The 12,332-nt window shown below is 38.4% G+C and overlaps 1 protein-coding gene across 1 annotated transcript in view; it reads left to right on the plus strand.

Moving 5' to 3' along the window:
* The first annotated feature begins 5,346 nt into the window (after positions 1-5,346).
* Positions 5,347-12,332, plus strand: part of MYLIP (myosin regulatory light chain interacting protein) — a 39,492-nt gene continuing 32,506 nt past the window's right edge. The window contains exon 1 of the mRNA XM_035316754.1: positions 5,347-5,351. The gene's annotated coding sequence lies outside the window, so the exon portion shown is untranslated. The remainder of the gene's footprint in view (positions 5,352-12,332) is intronic.

Below are 12,332 nucleotides of genomic sequence, written 5' to 3' on the forward strand. Positions count from 1 at the left end.
CTCCCATCTGTGTAAGTGTAAAGATTAGATTTGCAAAATACCTTGTTAAAAGCAAAATTTCTAAGGTTCAAGCATCAAATACGTATAAGATAGGAAATGCAAGAATTAAGTCAGCCTTGTGCAGGTTAAATTTACTATCCACACCTTTCCTGCTGATGTCTGTACATTCTAGTGCAACCTTTAAAAATACAGACAGCTACTTTTTTTTTTTTTTTTTTTTTTTTTTCTTCCTGAGAATTAATTAGTGTCCTAGAATGAAGAAGGTTAGGAGGTTGATTTAAAATAAATAAATAAATAAATCGGGGGGGAGCTCTACCAAAAAAATTTGGGAGATATGTAAGTTCATTGAAAAATAAATCTTTTCATGAACTACAGAATTAATAAAACCAATTCTCACATGGTTTCATGTCTTCCATTCCTTAGTTTCCGTTCCCTACTACTTCCCAATTAACTTCTCTGTTTGCCTAAGTAATCATCTGCACATGTTGTGCCCAGGACCATTCTGGGTCCTTACCTCTTCCCAGGCGTGCACAGTGTTAGGAATATATGTGCTATCACTGATCTGTGAAATTGGGCTGCAAATGCCCAGCAGGTTCACTCATTGTAAAGGTTTACAGGCAAACGGATGAATAGGTGGATGAAAAGGGAGTTTGGTTAACCTCAGTTTTTATTTATTTATTTATTTATATCCATAAAAGATAAATATAATAACAAGTAATTTGATCTTAATCATACAACTAATTCCTGTGATGTGAGGTAAGTCATTTAGGACAGTTTTTTTATAGTTGAAAATTTGTATTCTTAATTTTCTCAGCACCTTATTTAAGGGCACTGATGTGTGAAAGTGCTGATGGAATCAAAATCAACAAGACCGGGTAATGGTAAGTAGTCATAAAACATCAGGCCTAAAAATCTCATATTGGGTAGAACATGCTGGTGATTTACCATGATACTGTAGTGATGACCGCCAGCAATAACCCCTGGGAAAATTTGCATTGGTCCTTTTGCTAGGGTTTGCCTGGTTATGTTAACAGAGCTTGGGGCTTTATGTAAAGCAAGAAGAAAACAGACTATTAAATTGCTGTTCACTCATTTAGCTCTATCCAGACATGTACCTATCTGAATGCAAGGAAGTGATTTCCTTCGGGCATGGTATGAATGGAAGAGGGGGGAAGAACGAGGATGGATGGCCTCAGTGCCAAAATATTTATTCTGCAAATTAACAGTTCTTAAATGAAGCACATTATTCTCATATAAAACACAAATATAATAATAATATGATATATATAATATAGCATATAATAATATAATGAACAAATATAACACACCTTTTTTTCAAAAGCTTGTTCTTGTGGCCCCTATGACTGAAGACTTCCAGCCTGTGATCTATATATAACTGCAGAGCAGATTTTGAAAGGCAGCTTGGTACCTTTCATAAGTCCTTGGGCTGGGGAGAAAGGAGAGAGCAGGAAGAAGGAAGTGTGGTCTAGCAATCCACTGTGGTCCTCCAAAGAAAGAACGCTACCATTCAGTAGAGAGTGGAAGTGAAGCACAAGGGAATGTAATTATAATAAACTAAGATCTGTACCGCACGATCCTGTGACTGAAAAATATACCCTGTGATTTCTGTGTTGGAGTGCAGACTTTACCTGTTATGCTGAAGAATACAAATCCTTACCTTACCATAAACACATTTTCTTGCATCTCACTATCCATATCATGCTAAAAACATTTCCACCTTGCTTTTCTCCTATATTGTCTATTTTTCATTTTTGCTTTAACACTGGACAGAATGCAGATTTAAAAAAATAAATAAATAAAATAAATCCTGTAGTTTAGTCACTATGAAATGTCCATAAATATAAGCTTTGCCAGCAACTCCTAAGATGACAAAATATAACAGGATTACAGAATTATGGTTCTGTCCTACAGAACTGAAAAACACATTTTAGAGACAAATAGAGAAATCTTAGTTTTAAAAAATTAGACCTTATGTCATGCTGGCAAGCTCTTTAACAAAGAAAAGGATATTTATTGTTTGTTGTCTAAATGCATCAGTAACTGGCAGTAGCTCCCAATATCAAGGAGAAACTAATGCCAGCTGAAAGCTCGAGTTCAAAATATTCAGATACTGCTTAAAGATCATGATACTTCCTAACCCTTTCATTTACCACAGAGTTAATCTTGAATATTTGCATATCAAATGAGTCCCAGCTTCAAGACAGCTTCAAAATTCACTGATTCTTTTCTCTGCATCCTTCCATGGCATAGATGATAACTGGGAATATACGGATGTCTAATGACTTTGGTAAGTTTAGGCATAGTTTGGTGATCTACCTAGACAAAGAGGAGACTGGACCCATCAGTTTCCCAGCCTGCCAGCAAGGCAGCACATTTAATGAAAGCAAATTGAAAAAGAAAGTGAAAAGGCAATTTGCAGATTTCCTCTTAGCAAGCCACAAGTAGATCTTTATTGTCCCTTGTGTGAGTCATTTTGACCATTTGGGGAAACAAAACAGAGGACAAAGAAAACAGAAACAGGGATCATATGACTCAAATTCATATTGGCTCAAAGAAAGAAACAGAGGCAAAGTTCACAGACTCCACAGAATTAGAAACTCATGAGGTGGCATCATAAGCTCGCTCTTTGTCCTCCAAGGAACAGAAATAACGATGATTGAGGAAGAATGGGTGAAAGATTAGGATTATCATCAGCTTTACAATTGGTGTTGATAGTGTGGAAGAGTTACTGATTAAGAACTTTCACTATAAATTTCTATCAGATGGGGAGCATCTAGCAGCAGCATGCAGGGCCAAATAAAATGAGTCATCTATCAAACTGCAGAAATCATGTCTCCCCCTCCTTTACCATTTTTAAAGTGTTTTCTTCCTTTCCCAATTTATTTTGTTCGTGCAGAGTGACTCCCATACTCAGCTGTGGAATTTTGCTCTTTCCCCTGGGAAGAACTAGCATCAATCTAGCAGGCATTATGGTGCAGAATGACCCTACTGATGATATGTGCGCATCTCCGGTGCGTGACAGTGGAGCCTTCAAGCTGACAACTGCTGGCTCTGCACTATATGCTTTAATGCTTTCCCATGAAGGCAAAAGCAGTGGGATCCATCTGCTTCTTGTTACTTCATAATTCAGATCTGAAGGTGATGGAAGAAGGAAGAGAGTAGGCACTGAGAGTGAGACATGAGGTCCTTATTGATGGCACCTTGAAGAATCACGGTGGATACAAAGTAAATAATTTCCTTTCGTGATCACATACCAGTTCGTATTTTCTTTTTTAATTTATTTTTTACAAGTATTTTGTGTGATAGACACATAAATAATTGTGGTGCAAATAATGGACACTTGATGCATCAGCCAGCCATCACATTACCAATTGTCTGAGCTGGCAGTGCATCTACTGCAAAGTTCAAAGTATAATTCTTTCAAAGGTCAGTGGCCTAGATTTGTCTTGCCAGTTTTTCATATTGACATTCCCCTAGATAAGACAGAAGATGCTCTTGAACTTTGAAGTCCAGTGAAGGACAAGTGCCAGGCAGTGGATAATACAATGTGATATTCAGGTAATCTGTTTTGGACTTGGGGATAAGATATCCAGACTGTAGTAAGAAAGAGGTAAGACCATTTTCTGAAAGATGGTCTTGTCAACATAGTAAGCAAGTTATTTTTGCCTGAAAACAACAAATATCTTCCTAGTTGACTGGGTGATTTCCTGATATGCAGAGAGCAGTCCTTACACATATTAGTAAGGCAGACAACCATCATGATCCCAGGTGCAGTGATTTGAGTTACAGATGGAGTTCATGGAGCCATGACAGCATACGTGTAGGCCCTTATCTGAGGGCTGAATCAAAGGCCATATTAATTTGTATTTGCTTTGTTAGGGAATATAAGAAAAAATGGGGAGAGTAAACTGTTCAATGTTGAACAAATGGATGGAGAATAGACAAAGATTCCTAGCAGGATTTGTTGGAGGTATGGAGTAAGACCCCAAAGTGAGATGAAGAAAGTTAACACTCGAAGATAACACACAGCATAAATGATTCGGGGTTGTTCTTTCAGTTTCTCAGGTCTCAGGGATCCATAACAACAAACAGGAGCTTTAGTATCTCTAGGTATTTTGAAATGATTTTATTGCTTTTCATTTGTCCCTTGTAACTTTGTTTCTAATACTTTAATGGAGATTTACATGTAGCTACAATCAACATGCCCTTTCCCTTTAAAGTTTGCTGGTTTAAGAGAGATCCTGAGTGACTTTGACAACAACAAGGCATATCGATTACTCATCATACCCACGCTCACCATTCCTGGATGCACTGTGCATTGAGTCCATGCATTTACCCACCAGCCTCAAGGACACCTTACAATCCGAGGCAGTCTAATGGATACCAGCCAGTACTTCATTTACTGCTTTCTTTAGAGACAGTGACAGCCTGGTGATACTCAGTTTCATAAGCTGCTATGTTTGGAACTGCTTCGTTTCATACAGACCATCAACAAGCCAAATTCTTCTCAGTTTCACCAGCACTGGCAGCTAGCAGCAGCAACCACAGGGAGAATATGATTTTGATTTTGATTTTGTCATTGTACACAAATCCTAAATTTATCTGAGACTATTTGGCCTGGCATTCATTTCTTACCAAGCCATGAGGAACATTTTGAGAGACAGTATCATGAAGAGCCAAGTTTTGAGGATAAATCTTTAAAATACCTCTAAGGTGTTAATCAATTGTTCTCTGGCAAGGAGCTGGGACTTGGAGGGAAGTTTCAATGACTGAGTGTCTTCAGCCTGTCACAGGCTGTAAAGAGTAGCAAATCAAGTACTTGTAGATTCTGTCAATAGCCCCAGAGGACATGAATATTCAGGGATGTGATTTCAGCAGCCCAGAGTTCATGCAAACCCTCAGTGAGATCTCTGCTTTGTATTTTGTTCAGAATGTTTTGTATTTCACCCAGAATATTAATTTCAAAATCAGAAGAAAGGGAAAAGAAAATAAGTTCATGGTAAAAATGATAATGAAAACAGTTTTGAATAAAGCAACCTCATAAGAATTGTTAAGTGGAAATGTATACGGTTGGTATGACATTTTAAACTGCTTTTTTTACCCACACTTTTAAAGTGCAAAAAATTTACAAGTGCAATTTTGTCGGTGATTTTATATCTATTTCCATATGTATGTACATTGTGCATACACGCATACACACAGCTGTCAATGTCACTAAAGTATCTGAAAACCCTGTATGTGTCCCAGTACATCAGATATATGGATGATGCAATGAAACAGTTATGCATAACCAGGCAAAATGACAGTCGGCTGAATATGAGCCAGCAGTGTGCTCAGGCGGCCAAGAAGGCCAGCAGCATCCTGGCTTGCATAAGAAACAGCGTGGCCAGCAGGTCCAGGGAAGTGATTGTCCCCCTGTACTCGGCTCTGGTGAGGCCGCACCTCGAGTACTGTGTTCAGTTTTGGGCCCCTCACTACAAGAAGGACATGGAGGTGCTCGAGCGAGTCCAGAGAAGGGCTACGAAGCTGGTGAAGGGTCTGGAGAACAAGTCTTACGAGGAGCGGCTGAGGGAGCTGGGACTGTTCAGCCTGGAGAAGAGGAGGCTCAGGGGTGACCTTATCGCACTCTACAGGTACCTGAAGGGAGGCTGTAGCGAGGTGGGGGTTATAGTTGACAAAGAGTGATTATAGTTGAGACAGGAAATTTTCTTGATAGCTTTCCATTGTCCAGGTCATCACCAGGGACTGGTTTATACACTAACCTACTGAATAACTAATTTATCATTTCTGAAACCAATACTGAATCAATGATAGCAGTAATGCATAAGGGTCGTTAATAGTCCTTTTGCCATCATCATTATTTCATTTCCTTCTAAACTAACTGCTCAGATCATACAGACCAGTAGTTTAAATGTAGGTTTTGCACAAAAGTGACAGGCCTTCCCCACTGAACACAATTTGCACAAGTCAACTCAGAACAAGCGATATGCAGCTGTATCTTACAGTCAGAAAAAAATGTCAGGTAGCGTGATGTTGTGCATCAAGGCATGCAAAGGTGGAACATTGTTTTCGCTATAGATAAGGGTACTCCAGGTCTCCCTTGGGAAAGGACCTTCCATTCCTCCAGGCTGTCACGTCCAGATCCAAGAGAATTGCTGACAAAGGCCAGACTGTGGCAATTAGCACAATCGTTTACAGAGTGCCCCATTTTGATAAAAAGGAGCTCTGGTATCAGGCAGGTAAGGCCTTCTATCTTTTTCATGAAGTGAGTTTGATAATGTGTGACCTATACCATCTACATTACATCTGTACGATCCAAATTAGCAATCCTTCCTGGATATGAGTATTAGGACAGAAGGAGAAAACAAATGGTTTCTGGAGTATCAGGATTGATTTGTGGGTGACCCCAGCACAAAGGACAGGGAAAACGTCTTTGCAAGCTTCTTTAAATGCAAATAAGGACATCCTATGCCTAAATGAGATTTTTTTTTTTTTCTCTATAATTTTGAGAATTAATATTAAAAAAAAAAGCATATGGCAACTGTCATGTCTGAGCTCGAATTCTAGTTCCCTTTAGTGCTTTGAAAGGTTTTTACCAGCTCTGCACATTTTTTACTAGTAAATGACTCCTACAGCCCTGCTGTTCTGCAGCAATCCATCGGTTTCATGGGGTGTAGTGCAAATTCATGCATTTGTTCTTGTCATAAATCTACTGTGCAGTTTGCCTTCTTTCTGTGATGTTCTCCAGGAGACCTGTAAGTTCATTTCTAGGTAATCATCTACAAGCATAAAATAGCTTTGAGAGTTTGCTGAATCCACACTACAGTTTAATTGCATAATTGTTGATCAAAGTTTTTCCAAAATATATGGCCCTAACTATCTCTTTTTCCCTTAGCAGATGTAATTAATCGTCAATGCACATGTAAGCAATGCTTCCTAGAAGAGCTACCACGTATCTCTTCTGTAGTAAAGGGCTCAGGCTGACTAATGATATTCATATGGTTATCACCTCCAGTATATAGACTTCAGGAAAGATGAGTATAAAGCGCTATACTAAGGAAAGAGAAATGAAATGTGGAAATACCAATTGGGGAGTGTCTCGCAAAGAGATAGCGTGGCAGAAAATGAGATGTTGTTGGAGAGCGTTATAGGTGAAATATGAGCCAAAAATGTGATGCTAAAAATGGGAAATGGTATTCTGGGGAGTGCTAACAGAAAATGTCACACATGGGAGGTAATTCCTATGCTCTCCACCTCATGTACAGGCTGCTGTGGGAGGTATTTGCTGGCTTAGGTTACCACACTCTGAGGAGGCTGTAGGAAGAAGAGGTTCAGTTAATGGGACCTGTGAAGAGAGTTTGAAATTAAATTAGTTTAATTTAGAGCAAAGGAGATTTCAGCTGGGAAAAAGAAAAAAAAAAAAAAAGTTTCTTTTTCCTTCTTTTTCTTTTTTTCTTTTTTTTTCTTTTTCTTTTTCTTTTTCTTTTTCTTTTTCTTTTTCTTTTTCTTTTTCTTTTTCTTTTTCTTTTTCTTTTTCTTTTTCTTTTTCTCTCCTTCTCTCTCCTTCTCTTTTTCTCTTTCTTTCTCTCTCTCTCTCTTTCTCTCTTTCTTTCCCTCTTTCTTCCATTCAAGTGGAGTATATTTGGTTGGGCTGCAAATTCAAATAACGTACTAATACGAAGAGCCATGAAGTTCTTCAACAGTGTTCTAGTAGGAATAGTGATCATAAAATAATGAAGCTCACTACTTTTAAGATGGACTTTAAATCCATATAATTTTTCTCCCTCAGCGTTCCATGACCTTTATGAAGAGCAAAAAAGGAAAGCATTACTTATTCATTCCAAAATGTTAAAGGCTTACCAGAGCAGGAGGACAGTAAGCACTCTTCAGTCTTTTATTTTGAATTGTATCAGTCTGAACTGGAGAACTAATTTTACAAAATCCACCTATCTTTCTATTGAGATATGTATGTCTATGAACTCTCTTCTAAACTGCACCTGCAAATTCCACACACCTCTGTGGGCAGTGCTTGCCCCATAGGCAAAAAGAAAGAATATTATGTCCTTATCTAAATTCTGCGTTATGTATATTCTATTGAAATTCATATTCTACAATTCTGTTTCATGCAAAATATGTTGTCGCCAATGCAGGAAAACAATTTTTCCTAAAGCAACTGTGGATTTCAATCCCTCTAATGTCCGTGGCTGCTTCATATAGACTTGTCCATGTTTCATCAGGGGCACGAATAGTGAAATTTTATAATCAAGCAGTATTTAAGGACCTGCAGTAATAAAGTTACAGAATTACAGCATTAGCCTTCCTTCTGTCCTTTGCCCTGGACTGTCATAATGTGTGGCAGTCCCAGAGTATTCCAGCCAGATGAAACTCTAGGAGGCAGGTGCCTGCCTCCTTTATAACACATTCCAACACCTATACCGCATGTGTAGCTTTTATCATTGTCAGCCTGGTGTAAAGGAACCAAACTCCAACTGGACATCTGGGAAGTTTCTTATAAATTAAAACAAGGCCATTTCCTTCTACTAGACACTTAAGCTACTTGCTATGAGATGTATCTGAAAGTGTTGCCTCTGGCTGGCCCATGCTACAGTAATAGGTTCTACTGAAAGAGATGGTTGCATCCTGCTCCTCTGCTTCATGCTATGCTTTCCCCCTGTCTCCTTTGTGTTGTGGCTACCATTTATACATTCTCACACAAGTGAGATCAGGACGGCTGCTCCCTCTGAAAACCCAGAAAAAAAAAAAAAACGAAAAAAAAAAAAAAAAAAACCAAAAAAAAAAAAAAAAACACAAACAGAACAAAACAAAACAAACAAACAAACAAACAAAAAACAACAACCATTTCCAGTCAGATCATTTTCTTGCTCTGCCTCATGCTTGAGTGCAAGTGCCAGTGCAAAGCTGGGAGCAGCCACATCTCCTGGGGTGCCAGGGAAGGGTGAGATCACGCATTTCAGCTGTTATCTGCTCATAGATCAGCTTAAAGATGCCGTGAAAAAGCAGCCTAATCTGTCTGTCGATACACCACAGGTTATTTGGACGAACATGGCAGACTTGTTTAAGGAAGCTTGAGCTCCTTCTGGCTCATGTGCAGAATGAAAGCCCTCCTGTCTCCTTTTCAGTGAACGAGAGCTGGCAGCCCTTCTGTGGAGCCACCACGAGGCAGCTGAGCTGGGACAACTTGCTGATGTCCCAGAATGCAGCCCCAGTAGCTACCATTGCTGTGTCTCAGGAGGACACATGGTTTATGAAACATAGGTATAGAAATCTGTGTGTATAAAAATTGAACCTACAAAATACTTCAATGATTCGCCTTCCTAATTAACCTGTTCTGGTTTTAATGGCTGAATTCCTAATATGTTTTCTAGTTTGAGGGAAGGAGTATTTCTGGAGCCAAAAGGTTCTCTCTGACTCATATGATTTCCGTCCTTTTTCTCACATTTTGCTGACAGAAAAGGGAATAAAGAAAATTACAACCAGTCTGGGTTCATGAAATTATAAATAATAAATGAGGGCAGTATGTAACAGGAGATCTTATTAAATGGCAGTCTCTATCTTTTACTTTTTGTAAATATTGCCTCCTTTCTAGGAAAGAAAACAGTAGTAATGTTCCATGAGTCATTATTTTATGAAATGGCTGAGTACCTTTTTAAGCTTCAGTGAATGTTAAGTTTTGTAGGTGAATTCCGAGTTCTGCTGTAACATGTTCTCTTCCTTTTTTTCTTAAGTTGTATAGGAAGCCTTTAAACCATTATGACTAATAAGGAATTTTATAAAGAAAAGAGCTCTTGATGTGTTATTCTTTGTAGAAAGGTGTGCTGTTGTGTTTATTCTGGTATGAATGCTTGCTTTTTGGCATCTGTTGTGATCAGAGGTGAGCAGCCTGCTGTAAACTCAACTCTGGCCTCCAGGCAGCTTTGCAGATTTCTATGATGCTCATTCCTTCTCTGTGTTTCTATTACAGTAACATTGGATGTGACTTCTTCCACCTGAATGCAAGCAAAATAAGCCAGTTTTCCTCCTTTCCCCAAATGAAAGCCTCCTCAAGTAACTGAAAATGGATGCTCACTTTCAAAGAAATATCTTCAAGATGAAGACAGATTGCATGCTTGGGCTTTGAGAATTGTCACACACTTCTTGATGAGGGGATGGAAACTCCCTTTTCATGGAAATGTACGTATCTCTAAATATAATATAGGTAGCTCCAAAGTTGATTTTGAAATTTTTGTTATAATACAAAAAAGAAGAATTATATTTACATGCAATAAAATGAATTTATTGTTCTAGGGCCAAAATTTGCTCTCGCTTGCACAGGAGAGACAGATGCTGTGTTGTAACTACCTGAATGCAATGAGTAGTATTTGCGCAATGCATCTAGCAGGACAACACGCTGTATATTTTAAGAGTAAAATGCCAACCTGATCTATGTGCTCAGTCCCTTAAATTCCACCTATCCTGAATTTTGAAGTTTGTGTATGCATGCACAAATCCAAATGCAAGTGCTGAATGTTACCTCTTTTGGGATCATAACAAGAATGTGAATGTCACATCTTTATAGTCAGTAACAAAATGCCCTGTGTGATGTTTGTCCTCAGACTTGAAAGGTATCAGTCAAGATAAGCATAGACACCATCCTTTCCGTCCTACAGTTTGCTACTTATCCTTCTTCTATCTCAATTCTCATACATGGTGTGTAAAGGTTAAAATCCCGCTAAAGTGGGGATTTCCAAATGCACAAGGTTATGTAATAAGGCATAATTACCTGTAATGCCTACAGAAAATGGATGTTTGACTTGATTGGGTCACAGAAATGTTGGTCTCTAGAGGTCCTCTTGAAGCAGAACTTATTGCCAACCGGCAGCCATGGCTTTGCCTGGACAAATCCTTAGAACGTCTAAGGGCAGAGTTTCCACCACATTTCTGTATTTTCCTTAATGCTAACCCAAGCCAATGTGATGATTGCCTCTTGTTATGCTGTCTATAACTGCTGAGAAGAGTTTGGCTGCATCATCTCTGCAATTGTTCTTCAGGTAGTTTTCTTTTTGTTCCTTACAAAATCTCTCCATAAACATCAGGGAAAACTAAGAATCTCCCCCTCATTCCCCAAACTGTACTAGCTCTCTGTGCTAGAGCACTTAACACAATTGCAGTTTCTGTAAACTGGTAAAATAAAATACCTGGACTTGGAATAACTTGATGCAGTGAACTGCCTCAAGTACTGAGGAGGCTTGTGACTGATTGCTTCAGTGCCTTCCACAGCATGCTAACTTCTGAAGAAACAAATATGGGCATAACATTCCTGAACTGTATTTCTGGAAAAAACCTTTTTCCACCTGCCCTGCCACTACTTTTCTAAGGGGAAGACAAGGATTGTGTAAATTCAATTCTATACAAATAAAGGAGCTTTTGCAAAAATTTAAGTCTGGTTGAATAAGCAGGTCTAAAGGTCTGGCAGTTCAAGCCTTGGACCTATAGAATCTAAACTGCATTTATTGCAGGATCAATGCCTCAGGCAGGACCTAGCTGGAGCTCTGGCTTTCACTGTAAAGGTTTTGAGCAGATTTCATTGTCACTACAGAGCTCTAATCCTCCTGCTTTTTATTTTATGAGAAATCAGTTGTGACTTCCTTTAAAAAATCTGACAGATTGTTTTTTGTAGCTAGAGAAGCAGGCTGTCTTCTTTGCCTTGAGGTTGTGAAGACAGAATAATTTTACACTATCTAGATTACAAAAGAAAAATGAAAATTGCTTCTTCTAGCTGTTCCTTTTGTAAACCCATCTGAAGGAATATTTTCCTTTCTTTCTCAATAACACACACTCCTATATATATATTTATATATATAGTTAAAAGTTAAAATTATCTTATCCTGTCAGTTTTCTTTGTTCAGATTTCATACCTTTCATATTAACAACAAACCTTGTACAATGCTTTGTTATCATAGGGTTTTTCCTGACAAGCTGTGGCCCTATCAGGTTCAGGAAGCATTGCTTGTTATGACTCTTCTTTGCTTTTCATTTTATCTGGGAAATCACCTACATTCTGTGCAACACAAATTTTCTTTGGAAACAAGTAAAAAATGTCCAATGTAACACATTTAAATCTGTGTCAAAATGATACCTTTATTCCCTCTGGCTTTTGTAAGCATCAGAGAAACAAGAAAGGTCTGATTCAGTTTCATAGATGTAATGAAGCTAAATTAATGTAAGTACCAAGTCCTCCAAATTCATATTTGGGACTTGCATATTTATATTAGAATAAATGTGTTTATTAGGAGACCTGTACTCAGTTCACT

This window comes from Oxyura jamaicensis, chromosome 2 (assembly GCF_011077185.1).
Source record: "Oxyura jamaicensis isolate SHBP4307 breed ruddy duck chromosome 2, BPBGC_Ojam_1.0, whole genome shotgun sequence".
NCBI classification, from domain to species: domain Eukaryota; kingdom Metazoa; phylum Chordata; class Aves; order Anseriformes; family Anatidae; genus Oxyura; species Oxyura jamaicensis.